The following is a 27819-nucleotide window of genomic DNA, read 5'->3' as shown; positions in this document are numbered from 1 at the left end:
ACTACAGATGTTTATATCTCAGAGGTAGTCTTTAGTTTTAGAATATTCTGGTTAGTGTCACATCCCGGGTAGTCAATACAGAAGCATCAAGTGAAAGTAGTCCTTCAGTGACCTCTGGGGCTAATTAAAATCCAAGTAAGAATGGCAGACATTTACCAGTTTTGGTTCTTTTTCTATAATAGGCCAAGAGATTCATGGTCATTGTGATTTGAGCTCATTTGCATGCCCAAACGTCACCTTATTACTAAGCACCCCCTTTCCTGCATAAAGCTATCATGGGGGTGTATCTCTCTGAGGTTCTGGGTCTGATGGAGTGATGCATCTCCACACGTTAGGAGGTGGATTAGACTCCTCTCTGGGAGACCATGTGACCTGGCAGTTACCTGTTAGCGAATGCTACTAAACTGAGGCCCAGGTTGTTTCTTCCACCCCTCAGCAGGTCTGGTGCCGCTGCTCTGACACCTGCTGTCCTTCTAGGTGTTGTTCCTGCCAGTGGTTCCTAACCTTCCACTCAGCACTTACTTTCTACAGACTTTGACACTGTGTCAGTTTCCCGACTAAATAAATGCAGCCTCTGAGCTGCAGAAAACCAAAAGCCAAGGGGAAACTGATTTCCAAGAAGTACAGCCAAGGAGACATCTCCAAGTCAGCATCATCACATCAGAGCAGTGGGCACAGTTTGTGCTATAAAGGGGCTGAGAGATGCACGAAGGGACATTGCTATGAAGTTAGTCTCATCGTTCTCTTTAATAAGCAAAGGGGTTACTCATTAAAAACAAAGGTAGTTACTGCAAGTACTCCAATACACATTATATTGGTGAAAAACATATTTAAATCATGTGTTCTATATTCTTTACAGCAGCATATTTAAAAAATAATTAAGTGTGCTTCAATACAGTAATAATTACCTTTTATTAGGAACACACACACACACACACACACACACACACACACACACACACACTTCTCTTCCAACACTTAGATGATTCACTGCTTACCTTACATGTTGATGTAAATGTTTTAATGCTAATCTTAGCATATGGTGTTAATTTTATAAATTTCAGATAGATTGTTGCCTGATGTTTGAGACATACTTCTTCAAAGTGCAGTTGCCTACAGATCTAGCTCCAGGTTTTGGAATTAATATAAATTCTTGAAATTTCAGGCTAATAAATGTATTCTAAGTCACATGCCATGCGCTAAAAATAGAGCAAGAGACAAGCTGTCTTTCTTGAAGATTTCTGTACAGTGTTTATCTTGCATTGTTTTTGTGGGTGCTAGTATCATTAAGAGACTCCACAAGGTCTTCCCAGACGCTGCCTGGTTTATTAACCTGGCATTTCTGACTGGTAGGCAAGAAGCAGTTATAATTGCTGGGCCCTTTAGGTTATTTTCAAAACCAACAGTTTCTTGCTAGAATCAGCCATATAGTTACTAGAAGGATTATTTGTTGTTCTCTATCTAAGGCTTCTTTTCTGTGCAGAATCTTTTCTCTTTTAGTGTATTTGTTTTGTCTCTATAACATAGAAGGAGAAGTAAAAACACTGGATACTTGAGTCGGGGATAAGCCAGAATAAGAACTTAATTCTACCAATTACCAAGTCCAGACACTTGATACTGAAACAGAGGACTTCAGCCCTCTCTGTAATTAGAAGTTGGGTAGAGTTTATCTTCAGTGCTTAAAAAGTTACAGGCAACGTTCAGATTTAGACAACGCTTATCTCTTTTCCACTGGCTGAAACTTGGTTTTGGAATTGTGTTCACACTTAATAATGCAAAATTAGTGTAGTTGCTTCAGAACTTATATAATCTATATTAGTGTTTATAATTAGTCATTTCCCATGCTCAACCCCTATAAGTAAAAATGGCCACATGTAAAACATACCATTATGTTTTCACATAATGATGATGGATTTGGGTTGTTGGTAATTACCAAGCCTTCCCTCTACAGAAATGACTACTGTAAGTACTTCATTGAAGTTAGAGAACCTAGTCTTCCTATAGAGCTGGTGGTAAAGTCAGTCTTGTGGTTCTTCCCATTCTGCATTGAGGAGGATGAGCACGGAGAAGTTAATAAAGCACCACGGCTACTCACTGCAAGGGCCACAGTTCAAACCCAGGTGGTCTGGTTGCAGAGTCTGCCTTGTTAAGCAACGCTGTGCTGTCTGCTCATCAGAAACACACATGTGGATGAAAGCAGCCCTCACATTGTCTTCTCACATGTTACGGACAGCTGGCTGGCTGTGGTGGTGATTCAGGACTCACTAAGACTTCCTACCTGAGAGATCCCCAGCAAAACATCTTGCACATGTCACTAGAGCGATGGCGAGGAGTTGATATTAGCTGTGTTTACACTCCCACTCAAAACCAGTCTCAAGTTCACATCCTGCTTTAACCTGTATGTTCTTCCTTAGCACTAATCACCATCCTTGGACATTTTATGGGCATCTCCTAGTGCAGTAGGAAGCTGGGAAAGGTGCCAGATCAACCTGATGTGCGGAAATGTAAGCAATTAAAAAGTGCATGTGAAGAGCCGTTAGAGATTTTTGTTTTGTTTTGCTTTTACAGTGATTCATCCCACTTCTGGTGCTGTCCTTGTGTTTTATTTGATGGCAGCAGGAAAACTTCTTCCCACCCCCACCTCAAGCCTTTCAGCGAAGTATCAGCAGTGTCAGCCACAGCTCTCATGAAATGAATCAGACAGTGGGTTAAATCAGTACATCTAACAGGCTTCTACCAGATGACCTGTAATACTCCCACTCTCAGTACTTGTTTCTCCCTTGGCGGAAACTCCGTTGTGCCTTTATCTCTCTGCCTCTCAACCCGGTCCTCCCTACAGAACTTGTAGCTGGCTGGTGAATCCAGAGTGACAGTCCCTGTACAGGAGAGCAGCTCATCCTCCGTGCGGCATGTCCCAGGGACTCACATCCTCCTCACTATAATAAGTGAAAGTCATGGAGGAAGTTCAAGAAAGTGCGGGTTTTCTCATCCTGGCAACCCAGCTGCACCCACCTCCTTTTGAATTGCCAGCCATGGGGTCTCAAGGTGATCTGAAGGTGCTCTAGAAACCGGAACACTTCACCGGCAGTGGAAGAGTCCTAGCATCTCCCTGTGCCTTTGTGTCTGTGGCTAGAGAAAACCCCCAATGTTTTCTAAGGATTGGTAGCTAACTAGTTTATGGCTTCTTCTGAGTACTGTTGTATTTTATGTGGCAAAAGCAAATGGAAAAGAAAGTAATTTAAGACCCATTTGGAGTCTCAGTGGTCCAAACCGAATTTGCACACTGCAGAGGCCAGAGGCTTGTTTAGGTGTTTTGGTGACTAGGACCAGAAATCTGAATATTTTAGCATGTGTGCACTAGGTGGTATTCAAGGTAAGATGCCCAAGTATTTCTTCTTGGAGATCTGTGAGGGTAGAAAAGCTGGCCAGAGCAACCCAGCTTCTAGTTCATCCGGGAGTTTGCTGAGTATTATGTTGAGCAGGGCCTGGTTTTGGTGTATGAAACATATAGAAGCATATGTTTGGCTAATGAGCAAATAATTTGGGGCACAGACAGTATGACTGGCCTGTTGTACGTGCTATTTTAACAACCAAGGCACTCAGATTATGTGTTGTACCTCAAAGTAGTCCCTTGTTTAAGACTTCATATGAGTTTTTAAAGGTGTGTGTGTATGTGTGTGTGTGTGTGTGTGTGTGTGTGTGTGTGTGTGTTCATGCCTGCAGGATCCAGAGGAGTGTCAGATCCCAGAACTGGAGTTAGAGGTGGTTGTGAGCTGCCTTACCTGGGTGCTAGGAACCAAACTCGGGTCCTCTGCAAAAAGAGCATGCGCTCTTAACCGCAGAGCCATCCTGCAGCCCCTTCACATATTTCTTTGTTCCTTGATTCCTATGGCATGGGCCTTAAGGATTTAATTAGTCTGGCATGCAACCTGAGATCTGGGGTTCTGTAATCCCTGGGCGAGCAGAATGTTTAGGAAAGGAAGGCTGTGAAGCCCAGCTCCAGAAGGTGGTGGGGCTGAGAGAGCTAGAGTTGGGGGTGTCTCCGTCAGCTGTTCTTCCCAGTTGAGGTTTGGTGCTATGCCAGGGAGTCTACAGCTAAGACAGAAGGTAGTAAGTAGTATTGCCCCCTAGAGTGAACAGGTGTAGTTGGGGTTGTAAGATAAAGCAAACAAAATTCTAAGGAGCCAGGTGACATTTGCATTTTGGGAAATGTAACATGTTTTAAAGGCATGTCCTAGGCAAGAGAATATCAAAAATACACATATAACTGTTTCTCGTGTTTAATCCGACAGCTTTGGGTATAGTAAGAATTAGCAGAAGTGAGGGAGGAGAGCTAATAGCGTAGTGATTGATACTAGAGCTAGCCACCAACTGGATATTTGATTGATTGGTTGGTTGGTTAATGACAAAGAGAAAGCAATGTAATTCTGTCCTGAGACACGCGTGTTCGGTCCCATTTCCCGTGTGCATTCAGATTGGCCCCAACCAAGTACATGGAGGCTCCCCCTCCCGGGCCTGGAGCGGGAATCTCGTTGCCATGGCAACTCTCTCCCGCTGTTGCTCAAAACCGTTTGAATTACACCCCTGCCAGGCAGTCACCAGTGGCTTTCTTTTCTTCCCAGCTCATTTTCCCTGGCAGAACCCTGGCTGGAGGCGGCTTCAGTGCGGGCCTAGCTTGGGGAAGCTTCCAGGCCTGCGGGCTGCGGGCTAGTGCAGCCCTGCGCACGCATTGCATTCTCCTCTTTTCAAAGGCGCTTTAGAAATGGAAGAGGCCAGGCTGCAGAAACACACCCGGACGGCAGTTTTTATGAGAAAATGCAGATAAAGAGCCCGGCGGTAGGGCCATATGTTCCCCATAATCTCCAAAGCCATCACTTCAATTAGAGCCTCCCCCGAGTTCTAATGCCCGATCCTGAGTAAACAAGCCGCTCTGAAAGAAGAACTCGCTTTCCAATTAAAAGTGTACTAACATTTCTCCCTCCCTTAATTCCCGCCAGCAAAGCCCCGCGCGGGCGGAGGCGCGGGCCGGGTCGCGTTGAGGTCGTCGGGTCCGCGCCGCCCCGCGCCGCCGCGTCTTCCCAGGTGACGTCAGGCGGGCCCGGGATTAGGGCGCACCCCGCGCTCCCGCGCCGCGCCGCAGACTTAATTAAAAGTAATGCCACGGTAAATCCGCCGGCTCTGGCTGGCGGGGCCCGAGCCTTCGGGCCGGCCTGCTATAGGGGGCTTTTCGGAAGCAGGTGGTGTGTGTGTGTGTGTGTGTGTGTGTGTGTGTGTGTGTGTGTGTGTGTGTGTGTGTGTGTCATTCGTTTGGAGATGGACGGACGGGGCTACCCATTCCTACGATGTCATCTCCACCCCTACTCTTAAAAATACAGACACAGACACACATGCTGTCTGAACCCGGATTTCCTCTTTACTCCCAGTCTCCTGTGTCCTGTGCCGCAGATACCACTTTCTGTATAGTCTCCCCCAAGCCCCTTCCTGTCCTTGTGCCCCAGCCTTGAGAATGCCAAAGGCAGGAATAGATGGGGGCCAGGTGTGAGGCTATTGAAACATCAGTCAAGCAGTGGCCCCCTCCTGGCATTCCTTGAGAGCGCTGAGTGTGAGCATCGCAGACCCTGCAGACCCTTCGGCCTCTCTGCCTCATGACATTCACGCTGAAACTTGGTTTCTATGGATGCTTTCTGTTCAGCGGAGCTGGTTGGAAGCTGCTTGGTTTCAGATGGGAGAGTGATGGATAGATTAACTTTCTGGCCTACTCTCTACACCGTGAAAGAATCAAAGAATTGAAGCCATTATCTGAAAAATCCCAGAAACATCAATAAGCAGAAAATCCTCACCAGATCATTCAAATGCAAATAGCTCTCCGTCTTTCATGAATTATCTACCCAAGTAATTACTTTAGTTTTGAGTTTGGCCTTGGCGATGGTAAAGACTTCTGAGAATTAGTCTCACTAAGTCCACGACTGTTTGTTTATTCCTTACTCTGTGATTGATGCTAACTAAATTAAATGAGGCCGGTTCAGCAAACATCTCAGGGCCTAGCTATCTGTTAGATGCTGAGTTAGCTACCATCAATTGTAAGTGGCAGGAAACCACCCCTGCATTCCAGACACTGAGCTCCTTAGCGGACAAGAAAATAACTACAATAAAAACTCTGTACCAGTTACTGTAGAAATGCATTGTGTAATCAATGACACTAGTGTGGGCAGTCATTCCCCTTGGTGAGTGTGTGTGTGTGTGTGTGTGTGTGTGTGTGTGTGTGTGTGGTGCAAATGACTCCTGGAACTACTCTGGGTATGGCGGGCACACTCCTGTAATCAGAACCTTGGCAGCAGTAGGGTTGGGGTGGGGGTGGAATGGAGGCCAGATAATCAAGAGTTCAAGATCATTCTTGGCACATTCACATATGACAAGTTCAAGGCCAGCCTGGGCTACAGGAGACCCTGTTCCAAACAAACAAACACTAACAAAACAAGGAAGTGTTCGGAAAGTGCTTCGCAATGATAAAGCATTGTGGCTTGGGCTCAGCAAAGCAGGTGATTTCTATGTGGTGAAGGACAAGTGAGTTTGATGCCGGAGAGGTTAGTGTTGCCTTGCCTGTTCCAAGCTGCGGAAGCTGGGTTGGACCTAGGCACTGAAGGGAAGGCTAGTCCATGGGGTTCCTTTGGGGGACTGAGCTGCTAGTATTGGTAAGTGGGGAGATGGATACTTAAACAGGAGTGCTGATGTATCGTATTTGAATATATTCTACTCTCGACCTTAGCCACAGTGCAGAAGGGATTGAATACATCCCAACGGTTGTGAAAAGACTGAGGCAAGTCTGTGACAGAGTGAAGTTACTTGCTCAGTTCTTTTAAGAGAGAAGCAGGGAGGAGAGAGTGGGGTGATGCTCCATGCAGGAAGAGGGGGAAGTCAGCTACTGCCATGAGAGGAGACAATGGGAACCAAACTACAGATTTGAGGTTTCCAGTGACTTGTTCGTTTTCATACTGGGTCATGTTCGTTCCAGTTCACACAGTGAATCTCCAGTCTGTGCTGGGCATCATTCTGAGTGCGGCAGGTCAAACAAGTGCCATCTAAATTCTAGAATTTAAATTACCATTAGATAAAGGCAGGGATGCTCACATCGAGGTTGACATTAATGTTTCTAAAGTACACGGATGAAGTCACAGCAGAGAAAAAAATGTCCAGAAAGTAAAGAGCCATCTAGGTAATTGATTCAGGACGGGTGTGTTGAGGGACTTGGTGAACGGTGAACATCTGGTTTGGTGGGCAATTGAGCACATGTATCTATGGGCTTGTAGCCTGTGTGACTTTGTGTGTGTGTGTGTGTGTGTGTGTGTGTGTGTGTGTACACACATGTGTTTATGACACAAACTTAGGAATCATAGAAAAGCTGAGATTTTAAAACCTGATAGTTTTTCTACAAGTGTTCCACTGATCTTATTGTCTGAGTTTGCAGGGCTGCAAGACACATACAGGCGCGCACACACACACACACACACACACACACACACACACACACAGACAAATACCAATAGGACGGCGATTCTCAAAATATATTTTAGGACTAAAAAGTCAGATTCTCCTGGGAGCTTGCTTGATGCCAGACTCATAGGTCTCACCTTGACCTACTGTGTTTGGCATTCTGGGGGTGGGGCTGTAATCTGCTGCCCTGGGAAGTCTAAGTTCTATACTGGAGAGCCCACCTGATGCCAGTCACAGAAAGTAGCCCAGTTATGAGAGTGGTCACCTGTTCTTCTTAGTGACATTGTTTACAAAGACTCATCTGTCTGAATTCCCTGGGGCAGCTATAGATTATTCTACTCAGCTGAGGAAGATGTGGATTCAAACGCTCATCATACCTGCAAGTATTGGGACAGTAGTTCTCAACTCCTTTTAGTCATTCTGTAACAATCTCGAGACATTTGGGGGCTCTCTTCACCACCAAACACCGTGGTGTAGAGTTCAGAATACGACTGACTCATTGTTTGTCCATGTTTTTGTGGTATCCCAAGCATACAGTGAATAAACAGACATGAAACAACATGGGCATCAGATATGACTTACACAAAACAGCTTCTGAAATAACCTTTTGTCTCTGAGCCTGTAACACACACACACACACACACACACACACACACACACACACACACTACACAAGTATATTACCATTACCTGCATGGCATTCAGGCAACATTTGAGTCCTTCTTCTGTGTCCTGCCCCTAAGCCATCTAGGGTACATAAAACATTTTTAAAAAATTACACGTGCAAGTTTTTAAATGACATAGAGAATCGAGAAACTGGTGAGGGTAGGAGTAGCCAGTGAATGAGTTAACAACATATTGTTTTAAATAAAGGCTTTTGCAAGTATGGGTACCTTGTTTGATTTCCAGTTCTTCTGCCTGAAGTTTGGTGACCTTGATTAAGTATCTGATCTTTCCCTTCACTGCCTGTGAAGTGCAGTGTTCTGAGGTTTGCATGCAATGGTACATACTGTGGTGCCTGGCACCAAGTAAAGACTCAATTAAAGGGATGCATCACTATACATATGTATTAGGGACTTATTCTGGTCCTTAAATATCCTGCCCAGGCACTAGCAAAGAGAGGGGTGAAACCCACGGGTGCTAGCAACTCCAAGGACGTCTTCCTGACTCATCAAAGTGCCCTCTTCATGTGGTTGATTGGGAAGCGGCACATTAGACTGTGTGACAAAGACACAAGGAACCACACCTGGTGCTGCCTAATTTAACAGCTGGGGTGTGACCAGAGGGATTTAGGGGTACTTGAAGGAAAGACAAAGGTGGCCCGACACACCATCTTTGCAAAGTGGAACACACCAAAGGGAATGTTACGTGGTCTACAGCACTTTGCACAAGCATTGGCTTAGATCTATGTACTCAGGACATCAGTTGATTTTGAATTGTCTTTATGTTCTTTTGAAACAACCAGCTACACCTTGGAGACCCCCCTCCTTTTTTTTTTTTTTTTTTTTTTTTTTTTTTTTTTTTTTTTTTTGCAGAAGTGTGTGCCTCCCTAAAAGCAGAGCAGGCAATGACTGCAGAAAGCTTCTGTTAGGGAAAGGGCATAGGAAGTGTTCACCACTCTCCTGTGCTAGAGTCCTGTGGCTCTCCAGGAGGCTAGGGTCCTGCTCCACATTGAATTTGTAAGGGCAAGCCACCAAGAGTTAGCTTGCCCCTGAAGAAGCAGGCTAGAACCATGCCCTGGTATTTTCTTCCTGCTTTTGTAAGGATGAAAGAAAAAAAACGACTCTCTTTGCTGAGCCCTGGATTTGTGAGCCTGTGTTCAGGAACTTCTAGTGATTTTTCGCAGAACTGCAGATGTACAAAGTGGCAAAATGTCCTGAACATCTCCACAGCCTTGCCTGGCACTGTCTGCTGCTGCAGCCCAGGGTGCATTCTAGCCTTCCCATGCATGGCTCCTTTGGACTGATTTCACAGAACCTACTTCCTCACACCTACGTTATTTTTCTTGACTCTGAATGTATCCAAAGGTGAAATATGAGAAGGTCATGGGAGAATACTTAGACTTAGATTGCAAGAAGCAAATTGAGGGGTCTGCGGAAACATACATCGCCCAAGTGACAGCTCCCATAGTTACTCACATTGTGTCATAGGAAATTAGAAGGCGAATCATTTTTGGAGACTGAACATATGCATTGTGTATTTTGACCACTGTCATAAATACCTTGTAGAAGATTCTCATTTTAGTCTGCTAAGGCTGCTGTAACAAGATATAACAGGCCACATGGTTTATAAACAATAGAAATTTATACCTAATAGCTGTAGAAGCTCCAAGTCCAAAGTTGGGGTGCCAGAAAAATTGAATTCTGGTCAAAGCCTTTAGAGTTGCAAGTTGTCAACCTCTAATTGTATTCTCATGACCTGGAAAAAAGACTGAATTCCTTAGGGTCTCTTTTATAGGGGCACTAATCCTACTTATGTGGCCTCCATCCTCAAGACTCTCTTACTCTTAATCTTAATCAAAACTCTCTTATATCCAATACTGTGATGGTTGATTATGGTTGTCAACATGACACACTTAGGAAGAGAGAACCTCAGTTGAGGAATTGCTCATCATGTTGGTCTGGAGGCATGTCTGTGGGGGCATTTTCTTAGTTGCCAACTGATGTAGGAGGGCCCAGCCTACTGTGGTCAGTGCCTTCCCTGGGCATAATGGGTAAGAAAAGTAGCTGAACATGAGCTTGAGACTGAACCAATGGGCGGTATTCCGCCGTGATTTCTGCTGTAGTTCCTGCCTCCGGGTGCCTGTTTGAACTCCCTTCTTGGCTATCTTTCATGATATATTGTCACCTATAAGATGTAATAGGCCCTCCCTACCTTAAGCTGCTTTGTGGCATGGTATTTACCAAGGCAACAGAGAGCAAACTAGAATACCATCACTTTGGGGCTTAAGATTTTAATGTACGAATTTTAGGACTCAACATTTGGTCGATGATGGTGTCAATATTTCTGAACACCAGTAGCAATTTGGAATTTGTGGTATGACAGTTGTGCATGTGTGTGTGTGTGTGTGTGTGTGTGTGTGTGTGTGTGTGTGTGTGTGTGTGTTTACCATTCACTCACAACAAGAGAAAGAGCCCTCATAGATTTGATTTGCAAGTGTTTGTAGCTAGAGTTTTCCTGCCTTGCCCACAGTCAGGACAAATCTTTGTCACCTGCCAGTCCCATAGCTGCTCAGACTCAACCAAATAAACACAGAGACTTATTTTGCTTACAAACTGTATGGTCATGGCAGGCTTCTTGCTAACTGTTCTTATATCTTAAATTAATCCATTTCTACAAATCTATACCTTGCCACGCGGCTTGTGGCTTACCAGTACTTTACATCTTCCTTGTCCTGGCGGCTCCAGGCAGTCTCCTTCTGCCTTCCTGTTCTTTTATTTCTCTTCTCTGTTAGTCCCACCTATACTTCCTGCCTAGCCACTGGCCAATCAGTATTTTATTTATTGACCAATCAGAGCAATTTGACATACAGACCATCCCACAGCACAGCCAAGTGCAGACCATCTCAGATACCTGCACTCAGGCCCGTGGTCCTAATCATCCTCTATGTGGACCTGCTGGGTAAAGCCACGAGGAACCCAAGAACGGGCTCCCACAGCACATACAGAACATCCCACAGCAAGTGTTCGATGGGATAGAAGATACTCCTTGTTGAGAAACCATGGTCAACTTCATGATCATAAAGAGCAAATTCGTTAGTATTTCCCACTTTCATTTACAAACTTGGAAATGTGATCACAGAAGACCAAACTGAATGAGATCAAACTGAATGAAGAAATATTTACGTCTTGCATTTCATAGTTGAGGAGACTGGAGATCAGTTCCTTGCCCAAGAGCACATTGTAGTGATGGGTGGAAACACAGGGAAAACCAACTGTCTCTCCCCACTTCAGGGCTCTGTGCTATTCCCTTTGATGTCTTACAAATGTGGTTCAAGTTGTGTTTGGGGTCAGTGAAGGAGTTATGACTTCTCACCCCACCACTCTAGTTAGTGGGTGTCCCATTAAGACCCTGAGCTTTGGGGTTTCCTAGAATGGCTGGACAGTCCTTTAAATAAGATATTTGGTTTAAGAGGCCGTGAAGGCCTAAACCACCAACAGTTCTTAACCTGTGGGCCACAATCCCTTTGGGGGCACATATCCTGTATATCAGATATTTACATTATGATTCATAACACTAGCAAAATTTTATGAAATAGCAACAAAACAATTTTATGGTTGGGGGTCCCCCCCCAACATGAGGAACTCTATTAAAGGGTCAAAGCATTAGGAAAGTTGAGAACCACTGGACTAAACCAAGGCTGATATCTTTCTTCACATTAAAGGCACCATTTTGGTTCCTATGTGCGTATGTTTGTGCGGTTATGTATCCACATGCACGTGCTTGTGTCTATATGTGGGCCAGAGGACAACACTGGATGTTGTCTTCAATATCTTATCTACTTTATCTTTATTTGTTTGTTTTTAAACTCTGTCCAAAGTTTCACCTCCCTCCTCTCCTCCCAGTCCTTCCCCCCACCTTCCCTTATTCCCCTTCCCCCATCCACTGTCACATATATGCAGAGGGCCTAGGTCAGTCCCATGCAGGCTCCCTGGTTGGTGGTTCAGTCTCTGTGAGCCCCTATGAGCCCAGGTGAATTGGTTCTGTGGGTTTTCTTGTGGTGCCCACTGGCTCCTACAACCCTCTCTCCCTCTTCCATAGGATTTACTGAGCTCTGCCTGATGTTTAGCCGTGAGTCCACATGTTTCCATCAGATGCTGGATGAAGTCTCTCTGATGACACTTGGGCTAGGCACCAGTCTATGAGTTTAGCATAGCATCAGTAGGAATCACTTCATTGACTTTTTTTTGCCAGTCATGTTTGGTTCTATCTCTAGGTCTCTGGGATGTCCTGCCTCTGGGTCCTGACCCTCAGGAGTGAGCTATCTCATGGTGTGGTGGGCCAGTCATTGGCTGGTCACTCTCACAGTTTCTGCACCACCCCTACCCCAGCACATCTTGTAGGCAGGACAAATTGTAGGTAGAAGGTTTTGTGGCTGGGTTGGTGTCCCAATCTTTCTACTGTAAGTCTTGCCTCATTACAGGAGATGACTGGTCAGGCTCCGTATCCCCCATTGCTAGGAGTCTTATCTAGGGTCACCCTCATTGATTGCTGGCAGTTTCCATTACATTAGGTTTCTAGCTTGTCCCAGAGATGCTCCCAGATTCCAGTTGTCTTTCCCAGTGCTCTCTCCCCACTTCCTCTCCCACCTGTTCCCTCCTGTTCCCACCCACATCTAGTCCCTCCCCTCTGCCCTGCCCAGTGATGATGCCTATTCTATTTCCCCTTTACAGTGAGATTCATGTGCCCTCCCCCACCCCTGCCTTAGGCCTGCTTGTTACTTAGTTTCTCTGGGTATATGGATTATAGCATGGTTATCTTTTATTTTACAGCTAATATCCACTTACAAGTGAGTATATATACCATGCTTGTCTTTCTGGGTTGGGGTTGCCTCACTCAGGATGGTCTTTTGTAGTTGCCTCCATTTGCCAGCATATTTTATGATGTTATTATTATTATTATTATTATTATTATTATTATTATTATTATTATTGGAGACAGGGTCTCTCTCTGAACATGGAACTCCATGATTCAGCTATATACCATCAAGTCCCAGGGATCTATCTGTCTCTTCATTCCTAGCACTGGATTACAGGCACACATTGCCACAACTATCTTTTTCCATGGATGCTCAGTTCCTCCTGTTCCTGTAGCAAGCATTTTATGAAATGAATCATCTTCCTAGCCTACTGGTTCCATTTTAAGACACATCAAGTCAGGATAGCACACAGTTGGTGTGGTCAGAAAATATTTTACCTGGGATTTAAAAATATTTTAAAATTTATTATTTGGCAACTTCATAGATGTATATAAAGTGTTTTCATCATATTTTTGTCCCCTTACCACTTTTCTTCCACACCCTCTGTATCCCTTCTTCCTAACAAGTCCCCTCCTACTTTAATGCCTTTTAAAGATGACCTGCTGGGTTTAATTAGAGTCGCTTGCATGAGCATAGATGTGTGGTTGCTTACTAGAGTGTAGACAATGTATCAGTGGCTACAAGGCTAAAGAAAAATGACCCTCTCCCAAGTGTATCTAAGTTTCACTGGCCACACTTTCCCTTCTTGGTGGTCCATACAATAACAATGTATCTTACAATCAAATGTATCTCATATTTGATGCAATGTGACAGTTCATTTCCAGGACAGATGTCAGAGGTTATATCCATGTTAACTGTTCCTAATGGTGATGCAGGATGTGACAGAGCTTGTGTTCTTGCCTGCTTGGTGTGTACATCACAGCCCAATTCACAATGGGCAAATTGAAGAGAGGTTTTATAAGCAAAAGTGTTATGTGGTACACTTTTTTTCCAGTGTCTGGAATAGGATTTCTTCTAGATTCTTAGGGGCCTCCAGTTTTCTGCCTTTGGCCTCTTGGATCTGGCCATGGTGCTGACCGTAGACTTCCAGTACTAATTTCCAAGGAATTCTGGATCTAAACGTCTGAGTCCTGGAGCAAATGTCTTTTATGCTCCAGTGCATACTTGCTCCTCTCATATAAGCCTTATAAATAGAGCTTCAAGGAAGCTAACACAGGAAGATGTCTTGAGTGTGGATGGATTTGAGTGTGGCCAATGAGATAGAGTATCTCTGGGCACTTACCCATCAGATGAGACAGTCACTACTTGCTGAACTCCCTCGTCACTCTCAAGGACTGAATCAGTCAGGGCTCAACCTAGAAAGGACACACAGCTGTCAACATCTAGAACACCAGAAGAGTTTAATTCAGAGCACCAATAACACAGCCAGTGTGATGATGGACATGAAGGCAGATCAGGATGGCGGGGCGGTCTCCAAATTAGCAACAGAGCGTGCTGCTGGGTCCCCTAAGTCACCACACTGAGGAGGTGATATAAGTGCTGGGGCATCTGGTGGAAGGCAAAGCTGTCAGGTGTGAGCTGGCACTGTGGGAAAGTGCCAACAGCTGCCAGAGACAGCACCCGAGGAATAGAGAGGTCAAGGAAAGACCTTGGTTTCTCCCTGTCTTCTGACTTCCTTGTAAATGTTTCCCATTGGCACATGCAGCAGCCTGTAAAGGTTGTCCTTCGGGTGACAGAGCAAAGAGTGGGCAAGGAATATATCTGAGTGACAGAAAACCTGTAAAAAAAAAAAAGAGGAAAAGAATTAGAGGCATCTGGGGTGGTAGAAAGAAAAAAATTGAAGCCAGCATATTAGTTATACAAAGTTGGAGCCTTCTTTTGCATTGAGTAGAGAGCAGGTGTCCGGGCTTCCAAGATGAAGAAAGAGGGGACAAGGTATAGAAGAAAGCTCTGAATTTGGGATGATGAGGAAAAAGTGGTGCTTTGTCTCTTTCAGTGTGTATTAGTTGTGATTCTCTTGAGGAACTTGACTTGCAGAATGAATCTATGTCCATATCTGTATCTATATCTATCATCTATCTATCTATCTATCTATCTATCTATCTATCTATCTATCTATCTATCTATCTATCCTATCTATCTATCTATCTATCTATCTATCTATCTATCTATCTAATCTATCTACCATTTATCTCTCTATCCATATATCTATCAATCATTTATATGTCTATCATCTTTCTATCTGTATGTCTATCTATATCTGTATCTATCTATCTATCTATCTATCTATCTATCTATCTATCTATCTATAGGTGATTTATTAGAATTGCTTATAGCTGTGGTCCAGCCAGTCCAACAGTGGCTATATATTAACAGAAGATCCAAGAATCCAGTAATGTTCAGTACATAAGGCTTGATGTCTCAGCTGATTTTCTGTATATGCCAGAATCCCAAGAAGTGGGCTCTAATTCCAGGGAAGGAATGGACTTGCCACTGAGAGCAAGCAGACAAAGGTTGAGAGTGCCCTTCTTCCATGTCTTTTATCTAGGCTTTCAGCAGAAGGTGTGGCCCAGATTAAAGGTAGATCGTCCCACCTCAAAAGATCCAGATTAAAAGTGGGTCTTCCCACTTCAAATGATTATTTAAAAAAAAAAAATCCCTCACAAGTGTACCCAGGTGCTTGGATTTTTATTAATTTCTGGTGTAGTCAAGTTGACAACCGAGAATAGCCATCACATGGTTTTTAGATACAGCTTCTCATCCTACTTAGATTCAATCCAAGCTCTTTACCATGTCCTGTGTTCAGCCTGAATCATCTACTACCTGTGAGCACGTGCTCCCTCTCCTCCCCTTTCTGGTTTTGAGACAGGGCTTCTCTGTGTAACAGAGTCCTGGCTGCTCTGGAACTCACTTTATAGGCCAGGCTGGTCCCAAAATTATAGAGACCCACCTGCCTCTGCCTTGCGAGTGTGGAGATTAAAAGCATGTGCCACCACACCAGACTCTTCCTCTTTTTTTTTTTTTAAATCTTTATCTTCTCTTCCTCTTTGTGTACAGAGATTCGCTATGATAGCTGATCACTTTGAGTCAGCAACATTCTGCCATGTTCTTACTGCTTGGCTTGCTTTGTCACCATCAAGTGTCATTTTATCTGGAGGGTCTTAACTCCTGAGCATTCTGGCCATGCTCAAAAATACCACCCAACACCACTGATGTCTCCATCACATTCATCCTGCTTTCAATATCTATTTATCACTGTTTAAATTTGACTTTGATTATAAAATGACTGAGTTTGTGATTTGTTTATTGGTTATGCCTTCCTCAAAGAAGGGTAGGTTCTACTTGAATAAGGGGGTCCATCTGTTCTATTCACAACTGTACTTTCAGAACCTGCAATAGTGGCTGTAACATTAATTTGTGGTCAGTGTTTGGTGTAGATATGGGCCAAAGAATCTCTTCAAAGGGCATTTTGATTATTTGTTTGTGTGACTGCCTTCCTACATGCGACTAAAGTGTTTTTTTTTCATTTCTTTCCTACTTTAAAATTAAAATCTCTCGCTTTCTCTTACGCACATGTATCCACATTCATTTTTGAGATAAGGTTTCATTTCAGACTATCCTGAAACTCACAAGCCTCCTGATTCAGCCTCCTGAGTGCTGGGAATGCAGAATGTACCACCATTCCTGACTTAGTTTAGCTTTTTAGCAAGGTCCCCTTGTATAAATGAATGATAGCACTTCGTGAATATGTAGTTGTGGCTGGCAATATTATTGATGGTTTGAATTTCTTGGATGTCTACTATTCAAGAAACTACAATTTGGAGAAATTAAATAAGTCCCCCCCCCCAAAAAAAAAACCAGCACCATACTCAGATCTCTGACTCCAAGGCCTTTATACTTGCTCCTAGCAGCTCCTTCTTTTGACTCTGCATTCTGGAACACAGAAACACGTGGTCCTTCCTGACCATCCTTGATCCCTGCCTACACTGCCCATCACTCATTTGCAATAACAGAGTTTTGTTCTCTTCTCCTTTATTCTGTGTCTATTTTTTGTTAAACCTATCCTATGCTTTTTATAGGCAGTCTTGCAGAATATTGCTTCCCTGATTGCTATGACCACAGTGGACTCCCCTCTAGGATATTCTCTAGACTCTTACATTTTGTTAAAAACTCTTCATGTCCTGTTTTGGAAATGTTTACTCTTTCATCTCTTCCACTACCCAGTAAGTCCTTGGAGGCAGGGACTCTGTCTTGTTTATGAGTGTATACTCACCACTCTGAAAAATAGATATTTTAGGGGAATACATGAATGATGGTTTAATATGATGAGCCTCTGAACATTGGAACCTATTTATTTATCCATGAATATAATGTTTACATAAATCTAAGAACCCCTTCAGTGGAAAAATTAAATTCAGCTAGAGGGAAGCTAGTGCACTTCTCAGGTATAGGGCAGAGAAGTGATAGTAACTTAGAATCCAGTAGCAGAGCTAGACTGCACCTGCTACGACAGTCACAGCTACCAACATTTCCCCGAAGCTCAGCTGTACCCACAATGCCAGGCTGTTTCTCATCTGCCAGCTCTCACCAGCATCAGAAGAGCTGAAACAGCTGACCCCAAGGGAAGGCTCCTTTCAGGATGTGATCTAGGACACTAAAGGAAGCAGACACATTTGGTGACATCCGTGGAGTGTGAGAGACGCACACTCAGGAGTCATCCGGGCCCCGCAAACAGAAGGGCTGATCAGCACTTTGCCTCAGTCCTAGAAGAAGGTGATAATGAAGAGAGGTGGGAGAGAGTTGCTGGAGCTTGAGGGTCAAGGAGAGATGACTGTCACGCAGAAGCCTCACACAGCCCACGGTCTCCTACTTGCTTGGGTACACTTGTGGCTCTGGTGCCTAGTAGCCATCCCACTGACGAACAGGAGAGGGATTCATCCTGTGTGTGGTACTGTCATTCAAGGCGATGGATGCCAAGGCCAGTCCTGTCCATGACAATCTTATATTGCAATCCCATGTTACTCTCACCCTTTCCTCTAGTCCTATTATTATGATTTAAAGGGGGAAAAACAGGATTTTAAAACACTGTTTCATTTCCCCCCAATTATCAAAACTGACAAGCATCACTGAAGATTTGGCCGAAACAGTTAAAAAATGGACACAGGTCTCAGCGGCATGAGAACGAGAAGGCTTCATGATTGCTCATGCCTCCTCAGAAACCCCAACCACACCTCTGTGTGCATGCAACAGTGCATCAGGAGAAGGGAACGAGATGACATTCTAGACCCAGGTTTTTTAAACTTTTTTACCCTCAGGATGTCTTTTTCCTGAGAAATTTTACATGACCTTCAAGTATATAAATTTACAGAACAGATACTCAAATTAAACATTTACTAATAATAAATCACAAAGAAGTTGATTTTAAGCAACCTTTGGCATAGATACAATCTTACCACTTATTAAAGACAAAAGCAAATTTGCATAGTAATGAGATGGCACACTTATTTATATGTATGTAAAGAATTAGAGTATGGATGAGTGTTTGATACTTCAGGACACAGAGCTTCTTCAGTGTGTTTCAGAGTTAGCATATATTTTGATTTTATAATTGTCAATGCTGAGAATGCTGTTTTGTATAAATACATACTACAAAATGTCAGGATGTTTCAAGGGCGATATCAGAAATTGTTAGAAATTCTGTCCTAACTCTATGTCAAAATTCAATTAATGATTATTTTTTCCCCTGAAACTCAAGTCATCAGCCAAGCAGAGTTTTTTTTTTTTTTTTTTTTTTAAAGCAAGCTTTCTAATAACACAATTCAAAAATGGACTAATTTGATTCATACTGAGAAATGACTGTTGGGAAATACTACAGGTCCTTGTTTTCCACAATAAAACCATCATTTTGAAAAAGAGCCAAAAATGTTTTACATACAGGAAAGATGCTGCAGGTCACAGAGTTTGACAGTCTTGAGTCTGGACCATGTGTTCCAGGTAGCATTCGTTGGCATGTGCAGTGCAAAGTGTTCGCATTGTGTGTTCAGAACCAAAGCTGTCATGGGGGAAAACAAAGGGACACACTGTCAGAAATGTGCCTGATTCGTTCATTGTAAGGTTGATCTTTAGTTTTTTGGTTGTTGTCCATTCAGAAACCCCTTATTGTTGTCAAGCTTCTCATGACCCCTCCATCTGTGACCCACAGTTTACAAAGTTTTGTTCTAGGTCAGTGACTCTCCAAGTGTGGTTCCTGAGCTAGCACAGTGGCACCGCAGTTCATTTAGAACTAGAAAGCCACAGGCTAGTCCCAGACCCACTGAATCAAAGTCCCAGGGACCAGCCCAACAGTCTGTTTTGCCCAGCCCTCCAGGTGCTTCTGAAGCATGCTCAACTTGGATGACACTATTCTAGACTTTAGACTGTTATTGTAGGGATCTCAGGATTGGAGAAACAGTTCTTTTTTCTCTAGCCTGGGTTTCAACAGCAAACTCTGTGCTATACAGATAATAATGAAACCAGGAAGAAATGTGTTAACAGTAGAAATTCAAGATTAATTAATGACATAAAGTGTTGTGATGATGACGTTAGCAATAATTGCCCTCAAATCAACACCATCTTTGTATACCCAATTTCACTCAGGGGTACAACCATAGATCCTCTCCAGAGGCTGGCAATGGAGTTTGTTGCATACAATTATGCTCAGTATATTCTTAATGGAGGGAAAGCTGTCCTGCAAAAAAAAAAAAGTGTCTGTTATTTTCACCCAACCTTGCCTTTTCATCTGTAAAGAATATTGTCTGTTGAAAGCCCTCAGTTGCTAAGGATAGCCCAGCCAGCCAGGACCAAGGTCTCTTCTTCTTCCTGTAAGCTGACCCTGGAGAATGTGTGATATATTTCACACCAGATGGACCAGAAATCACATCATCACACCTGTTCTCCAGGGTTGCCATCTCTCTCTATTTGTTCCCGTTCACCTTTGTCCATGTCCTTCCTTCTTCCCTGTATCCCTGCAAAAGTAATTCTCTACGTTTCTGTTACTTTCTCCTATTCTCCTTGTGGCAACATAGCCAGGTGGGTATTGATATGATGGTAGAGTGTCATTGGCATAGATATCAATGTGAAGAGAAGGTTGACCTTGAAGGTGATGTGGCCTAAGTGTCATCCTTGCGGAACCTCAGTGATGGAAGTAGCTAGGAAATCCGTGCTCTTTGAAGATGGCCTGCCAGTGGTTTATGGAATGGCCTGGAGTCTGAGGGCCTCTGCTCACCTTTCCAAAGCAGGAGAGGGTCTGCCCAGAGGGTGTGTCGGCCAAGGGCTCAAGTGGTCTGATCACCTGTGATCGCATAAGCAGATCCTGTGTTAAAGTCCACAGGGCATTTAACTAAAGAGGTCTGTCTGTCTGTCTAACATGCTTCCCAGGGGGTCTCTTGGCCCCAAGATAACTGTGAATGTGGCCCAGCACAAAATATGAAACTTACTTTCATTATGAGCATGATGAGGGGTGTGTGTGTGTGTGTGTGTGTGTGTGTGTGTGTGTGTGTGTGAGAGAGAGAGAGAGAGAGAGAGAGAGAGAGATTTTCTTTGTAATTTTCTATTGCAGTTATTGAAAATGAACTCCATAGATGACAATGCAGTATTACTATGTCAAAAGGTTCCATACTCCCAACTCTCTAAATTATAGCTTATTAGCCAACTCCCCTGAACTCCCTAACCAGCTAGAAAAGAAAAGTGTAGTTCTTTTTTCTTTTTCTTTCTTTCTTCCTTTCTTCCTTTCTTTCTTTCTTTTTTTCCTTTCTTTCTTTCTTTCTTTCTTTCTTTCTTTCTTTCTTTCTTTCTTTCTTTCTTTCTTTCTTCCTTCCTTCCTTCCTTCCTTCCTTCCTTTCTTTCTTTCTTTCTTTCTTTTCTTATTAACTTTCATTTCTTTTTTCCTTTTATTAACTTGACGGGATCATTAACCCTTTGTTTTCTAGCCTTGCCTGCAAACAATTTAATTTTACTCAGGCAGCTTATCCTCCTGAAGACCACTAATTAGCGCTCTAAAATTGAACTGCTCCAAAGAGAGATGGTCTTCGGTCCACTGAAGTCACTTTCTAAATTAGAGCAAGCGCACTCATCTTATTAATATAAGCTAATAGGATGTCATGCACATCACACCCTGCGCCTGGTGACCACTGGGCAACTGGACTAATGAGCTTTTATCTAGACTGAGCTGTGAGCCTCAAACAACTGAATTAACTTGTTATGAGCTTCACAGCCTCCCCCTTGGAGGCTGGCCAGAGGAAGACAGAACAAGTTGCAGGCTTTGTTTTGTCCACGTATCTGTGTTTGATCTGAGCGCTTTGCCGTTGAAGCTCGGGAAACTCTGGACACCGCGTTTCTGGGGTGTGACGCCGGTGCTGCTGGCACAATTAGCATTTATACTCCTGTTCAGCAGCAGTCTAGGTGGCGCATAATTCATGTGGCTGTGCTTTGGCATAGATGAGAAAGAAGAGAGAAAAGTTTAGAGAGGGAAAAGTGTGTGTGTGTGTGTGTGTGTGTGTGTGTGTGTGTGTGTGTGTGTGTGTGTGCAGGAAAGAAGCAGGATAAGTGTTAGCCTAACTACTCTTCAAATGTGCAATTCAGCAGCAATTTCACCGTTCAAGGCCAATACCATCCTGTTTCTCTTCCTGCCTCCCAAGCACAAGGTCCCTCTTCATGAGCACCAGCCTGCCGAGGAAGGCAGGAGAGGCATCCAGCTGTGCCTAGCAGCCAGAACTTAGAAACACAGACACAGCTCCCCTTTGGGGCCAGCCTGGAAGTCTGAGCTGGATGCCCTGGCTCTGACCCACCTGGCCCCTCCCACTAGCCTGGCACAGATCCTCCATCTGCGGAGGACATCTCCGAACAAAGGTGTCTTTCTTGGAACACCCTACCTGCAGCCTGACTCGGGAGCCTAGCTTGGCTTTTGTCTGCTCTGTTCCGCGGGCTCCTGGAGCTGATTGGAAGACTTCCTTGGGCTTGGCTGAAAGGTGGTGTGGGGAGAAAGGGGAGGGTAGGACCTGCATGAGGAGCAGAGTGTGATGGGGATTTAACTGAGCTCTGTCCCTTTGGGTCTGAAAAAGAATGGCTTTGGGAGGAGCTACTCTCCAGGGGAAGCCTTCCCTTCAGGTCTTTTCTTTCCTCACTCAGTAATAACAGCCACACAGAGTTTTCCAGCACCTGACATTTTGCAAGCAGGAGGTATCCTTGGGTCCTCACAGTAGCCCAGGGAGGCCTGACAGGAAGGCTGAGCGGGGTGGGTGTAGACAGAAGAAAGAGAGTCCAGCTGTGTGCCTCGAGCAAGAGATCACACCCTCACCCCTCCTGAGTTTCAGTTTAGTAACCCGGAGAAAGGGTAGTGCCACATGTCCTGCCTCATAGGGCTGTAGCAGAAACAGTAAAGCCATTCTGTTGAAAAAAGGATGCATCCCAGGTACTAGGTACTTTAAAACTACCGTGTGGGGGAAGAAATTGACTCTTGGGATCAGAGGGGTTTTCATCCAAGGGTTTCCAGCTGAGTGGCAAACTTAGGAGTGAAACTTCCATCTCCTTTGTGGTCTGGACCCCTTTGCACCCCTTCTTGCGGGTTTCTGAACCAAAGCACCAAGCTGCAGGTGTGTGGAGACAAAGCACTAGGACTTCCGTGGCACTCGGGCCTGAGCATGCACCGCTGACTGTCCTTTCTTGTGCTTGATCTGCAGGCTGAGAACTTCATTTCTTCCCTCTTTCCACGTGTGTGTCTGGGCACGGGTCTGCCGCCGAGGCCCTGCGTGTATGGTGGCAGGTTCCCGAGGCTGTTTCTCTAGCAGCTGGGAAGAAAGTATCATGCTGTTTGAACGACAAGGAAGCATATGTTCTGGACAGGAGGCTGGACATGGAACTGGTGCTTGAAGAGTGGACATGTTCTTCTTACGAAATAGATGTGTGGCTTGATGCTGCCATTTACACATGCGCACAGCAGTTCAGAGGCTAATGTCTGTGCCTTCCCTGGCCCACGGTACCCTGGACCCTAACATTTCCCCATTTGCTGTGGCTGTGGGACCCCCACCTGCAACACCCATTCCTCATCAATGCTGATCACACCATCTCTTTGCTAGTAAACCCCAGACAACCTCTCCACTCTATATCACCCTGCCTGGGGTGAGATGTGCAGCCTCTGTCTAAGGCTAACAGGCCTCCTACACACCGCTGCTCTGGTTCTCCAATTTTCCCACTAGTTCCAAGCATGCTGAACTCTTCGGGAACACCTGCTTCCTCTCTTCTGCATTCCAAATCCTCCCCCTTCCTTCCCTGCAGAGTTTCTTCATCCATTCACTTCTCCTTTTTCCTAAGTGCCTTTTTTATTTCCAGCTTTGGCCGTGGATGATGATCTTAACCACTTACATTTTTATATGCTTATCCCTCCTGTTTGTTAATTTTCATAACTCAGTGTCCCATTCCTGAAGAGCGAGGGATCATTCGGGCTCTCTGGTCTGCCCTCCTGGTGCACTTGATGATGCTGGAGGTGCACAGAGGGAGTCTGTGTGAGGAGCCGCTCTTCCCGGTGAAAGTCTAGCCTCCCTGCTATTAACTCTTTGCTCCCTTGATTTCCTTCCTTCTCTCCCACCTGGAAGCCTCTGCTGACCTTTTGTCTCATTCATTCTCTGCACCCATGCAGCCTTCTAGAGAACCTTTGCCCCCTGAGCCTCTCTGGGTGGGTGCTCAGCCTTTTTCTCCTCTGAGCACCAGCCGAATCCTCCTCACCTGCCTTTGTGTCTCAGTTTGATCTCGTGTCACACACAAGGCCGACTGACTGACTTTTGAGAACATCATTTAATGAATGAGTCCTCAGTTAAGTCGGTATCTCTCTCTCTCTTTCCCCTCCCTGCTCACTGTGTGTGTGTGTGTGTGTGTGTGTGTGTGTGTGTGTGTGTGTGCGTACATGGTACATGTGAAAGATAGAGAACAACCTTGAATAGTTTCTCAGCTGCTATTCATATTGTTGTCGAGACAGGCTCTCTTCCTGGCCTTGAGTTCGCCAAGCAGGGTAGGCTGGCTGGCCAGTGGGCCTGAGGATGGCACCCATCTCTGCCTCCTCAGCACTGGGATTACTAGTGTGAGTCACAGTGTCTTAAACGTGGATTCTGAGGGCTTGAACTCAGCTCCTAGTACTTCCAAGGTCAGCAATTTGCCCGCCGAGCCATCATCACCCCAGTTTCCAGTCAGAGCTTTCGTCAGACCTTTTCCCTGGTGTGAGTTGGGCTCTCCTCGAAGAACTGTGCGTCAGGCAATTTGAGAACCGTAACCGCATGGACTCTGTGTGTCTGAAGACCTGCAACTCTCGCCTCTTGGACTTTGCTATTTTTGAATTCGTTATATCCCGAGACGACCACTGCTGTTCTCGGAAAGAATGAAATTCCAATCCCAAACAGTGCAAGGCAGTGGCTGAAATAGCTCCCTCTATATCCCGTCATCATAAATCCCTCCCCGGCTTCTTCCCCCACTCCCTCTACCCACAACAAATCCCAGAGCCTACCTCTACTCCCCCAGCCGGGGAGACATTTATGAGGCTCATCACTGGGGAAGCACCAGGGCCTTCTCTCGTCTCCCCTCCCTCTTCTAGCACGAAGATCTTTTGTGCCCCCCTCACTCTCACCTCCTGGACCAAGGTCAGTTATCTTCTACCGTGTTTATGGGCTGTTGGGATTTTTCCAACAACCTGAAATGAATCTGCAAGGCCGCACAGGTAGTGCTGCTTCGTCTCCTGGCCATAAAGCATGGCTGGTTCTTTCATCTGTGCTTGCTTATGTCATAAATGAGTGGGCAGAAAGACGGGGTGGGGGAGAACAGCCCCCCGAACCAGTCCAAACTTTAAAAAAGGGGTGGGGGTGGGGGGAAAGGGCTCTGAGAAACATGTTCAAACTTTGTGCCAAGCCAATTCATTTTTCTCTGGTAGGCTGTACCGAGAGACTTAATCTCCGGGCTCCCCCCACTAAGAGTCAGATTTATGCTGTGCTTGTGTCTAAATGGCCTCCGGGGATGCTGACAGTTGTTGTTGGAGAGCTGAGAGCGGTGTTCTTTCATCTCTGCGGAGGGGTGTCACCTTAAATGATGAGGGAGAGCTCCAGCCTCCATCTGGGGGTGGGAGGCTCCCGCAGTGGAAGAAGCCTGCTCTCTTCGCTGTTGGAAGATGGTTTTCCGCCATCTTCTGCTTCAGCTGGCTGTACTCCGGGAGGAATACTCCACACTGCATAGCCTCATGGAGAAGTTTGTGGGCTCTGGCAAGACTGCCCTGCAGAAAGAGAGGAGGGAGGAGCCTCAGAGAAGGTTCCAGAGTAGCTCAGGGCGTCTCCAAGGGAGTCACAGAACATCCGGGGCTCCTCGTATTCACATACTTTACCAGGAAGTGGTTGAAGGACAGGGATGGGCAGCTCCCGAGAGTCCACATTCTCTGCCACTCTCCCTCTTCAGGATCTAACGCACCTAGACCCACCAGGACAACTGGAAGTCCACACTGGTGACTGTTCAGGTAGCAACATCCCAGTTAAAAAGTATGCATATTATTGACCACAGCAGAGAATAGAACAGATCCTGCTAGCTATCCACTTCACAGTGCACCAGATAAACAGTTCTTCTTGCCTCAGAGTCAGGGCCCAGAAGAATGGAGCATGGACACAGGATGCATATGTTTAAATGGAGATGGGGAAAGATCACTAAGCTGAACCACACAGACTATATTTGGCCTGGTGTCTGTCATGGAAATGTAGGTCTACTGGAAACATCTATGCCCATCCTTGTGGCCTATGGCTGCCCTTTGGCTACGGTGTGGTGCTGGGGCCTGGGGGCTGGGGATAGAGAGTGGAGTGTGAACTGAGACAAGAGAGCTGGCAGACTGAAGGATTTACTCTCAGAAATTTCACAGAGGAAGTTTGGAGACTCCTGTGGAGGGAGAGTGGGATCGTGTAGACAACATGCCACACTGGTTTCGTGGAGAGGGCCAAGCATATATGGGCCATTATTATTATTTTAGATTTCACCTTTTCATTAGTTATATGGCCCAAAGTTCCAGCATCCATTTGCATTAAACTTCATAAGAAATGACTATAAAAGAATCAGACTTACTTCTGCAAGACAATTGCAAACACCATTTTATTGACAACACTGGCAGAAGACGGGCTTCTGAAGACCTCCTGACTTCATTTTAAAGCATGTTCTCTACTGAGGCTGCCTTGGTTCTCATTTACAGTGCCAGTCGACACACTCCTTCCTAGCTGCCTGCCTTCCGGAGGAGTTGCATATCACTTGGCCTGGGATGCCAGTCATTTCTATTTCCTTCAAAGTGTCTCTTAAGGATTAGTCATACCAGAAATTCCTCTTTACCCTCATCAGGGGTTGAGGGAGTCTCCAACCTGCATTAAGGCCTTGTGAGGGTGAATATATATGGATATGACTTTCTTTTTCTACCTTTAGCCTCTCGGGGGATCATCTTATTTTACCAGGGCGTTTGCTTTCAATGTTTATTTTCTTCTTGCTATTCTGTGAACCTCCTAGGATTGCCTTGAAAACCCTTTGCACAGCTATGACTAAGATTAAGTGCAGCAGACCTCCTGAGAGAGGGCAGCTTCACAGCTGAAGGAGAGACGGGGGCATCACTCTCCTCGTGAGGACTCTGGTGCTAATGCTCCTTAATCTCTCAGGGTCTTTTATTTGTACTTTTGGTGGAGAGCAAGGCATAAAGAGAATATAACCTTTCTACAGCATGTGTTAAGCATTACCTGTGTGATGGGGTCATGTGAGCTTCTTTGTACATAGCATCCGTGCTTCTGGGACACCCCCAGGGTGGATGTTACTGTCATCAGTATGTAGTGGAGGAAACCATCTGGGGAACCGGGGACATGATATGACTAGCAAAGGGCTAATAAGGGGCCGGAGTACCTGCCTACCTCAGCTTCCTTTCAGTTCAGGGGATTCACAATGGACTGGCCCTTCCCATTCAAGTTACATGTTTTGAATGTCTATAGAAAGAGAAAAACATAACTCTTTCATATAAAATAAGTCTGGCTCTGGTAGAGTCCCAATTTAGAACTCAGCTCATATCCTAACTAAACAATCATGTACAAATGTGCATCCTTTATGGAAGGGGCAGGAATAAAGAAACAGTATGTGTGGCGTGCAACTGCTGGGGCTGTTTTGTGGGCTTTTTTTTGTAGTAGTAGCCAGAGGGCCTGCAGCAGGACAAGCCCATGAGGTAGGGTTTCGATGCAAGGAGGGTGGGAAGCTTCCTAAGACCCAGAGATAATGGAGAGTCTCTTTAGGATAGCTTGGATCTACAATTCCCAGTGGCTCCTAATGCACAAAGTGAAAAAGAAACGACTCACCCTGGCATTTCTTCGACCCTAGACACACCTTCTGAACCTCTGAGAACTATCTGTATGAAAGACTTCTTTCTACTTTGGGCAACATGAGTCATTGTCAATTGTATATTCTGCGAGTGCCCAGGTCTCATCTTAATGCACTACCCTCCTACAGGCCAGCCAAGGCTCAGGGAACAGATGGAAGAGGAGGCAGAAAGAACGTGAGAGCCAACGGATAGGACAATGAAATGCTGTCTTCTGAACACGACATAGCTGTGACACTCATGAGTGCATAGCATCTGTGCAGGAGTTGGGACCTGTACTGGTCCAAGCTTGAGCCAGCCAAAATTCTAGCATGTATGAGGAGGGAACTTACAAGGCTCCATCACTAAATGAGGACCTATGGGTAGCTGATGGCTACTGGGGAAGGGTGCCTCCTTCTTTGGAGGTATGACCATGCTCCAGTAGATGATCCCACATCCACGTGCATATGGAAAGCAC

The 27819-nt window shown here is 45.1% G+C and overlaps 1 protein-coding gene across 1 annotated transcript in view; it reads left to right on the top strand.

Annotated features, from left to right (window-relative positions):
* Window positions 1-27819, top strand: part of Lmx1a (LIM homeobox transcription factor 1 alpha) — a 145935-nt gene that overhangs the window by 106531 nt on the left and 11585 nt on the right. The gene's annotated exons all lie outside the window — the stretch shown is intronic.

The sequence above is a fragment of the Peromyscus leucopus genome, chromosome 15, assembly GCF_004664715.2.
Source record: "Peromyscus leucopus breed LL Stock chromosome 15, UCI_PerLeu_2.1, whole genome shotgun sequence".
NCBI classification, from domain to species: domain Eukaryota; kingdom Metazoa; phylum Chordata; class Mammalia; order Rodentia; family Cricetidae; genus Peromyscus; species Peromyscus leucopus.
This window is presented reverse-complemented; position numbering and strand designations above follow the sequence as displayed.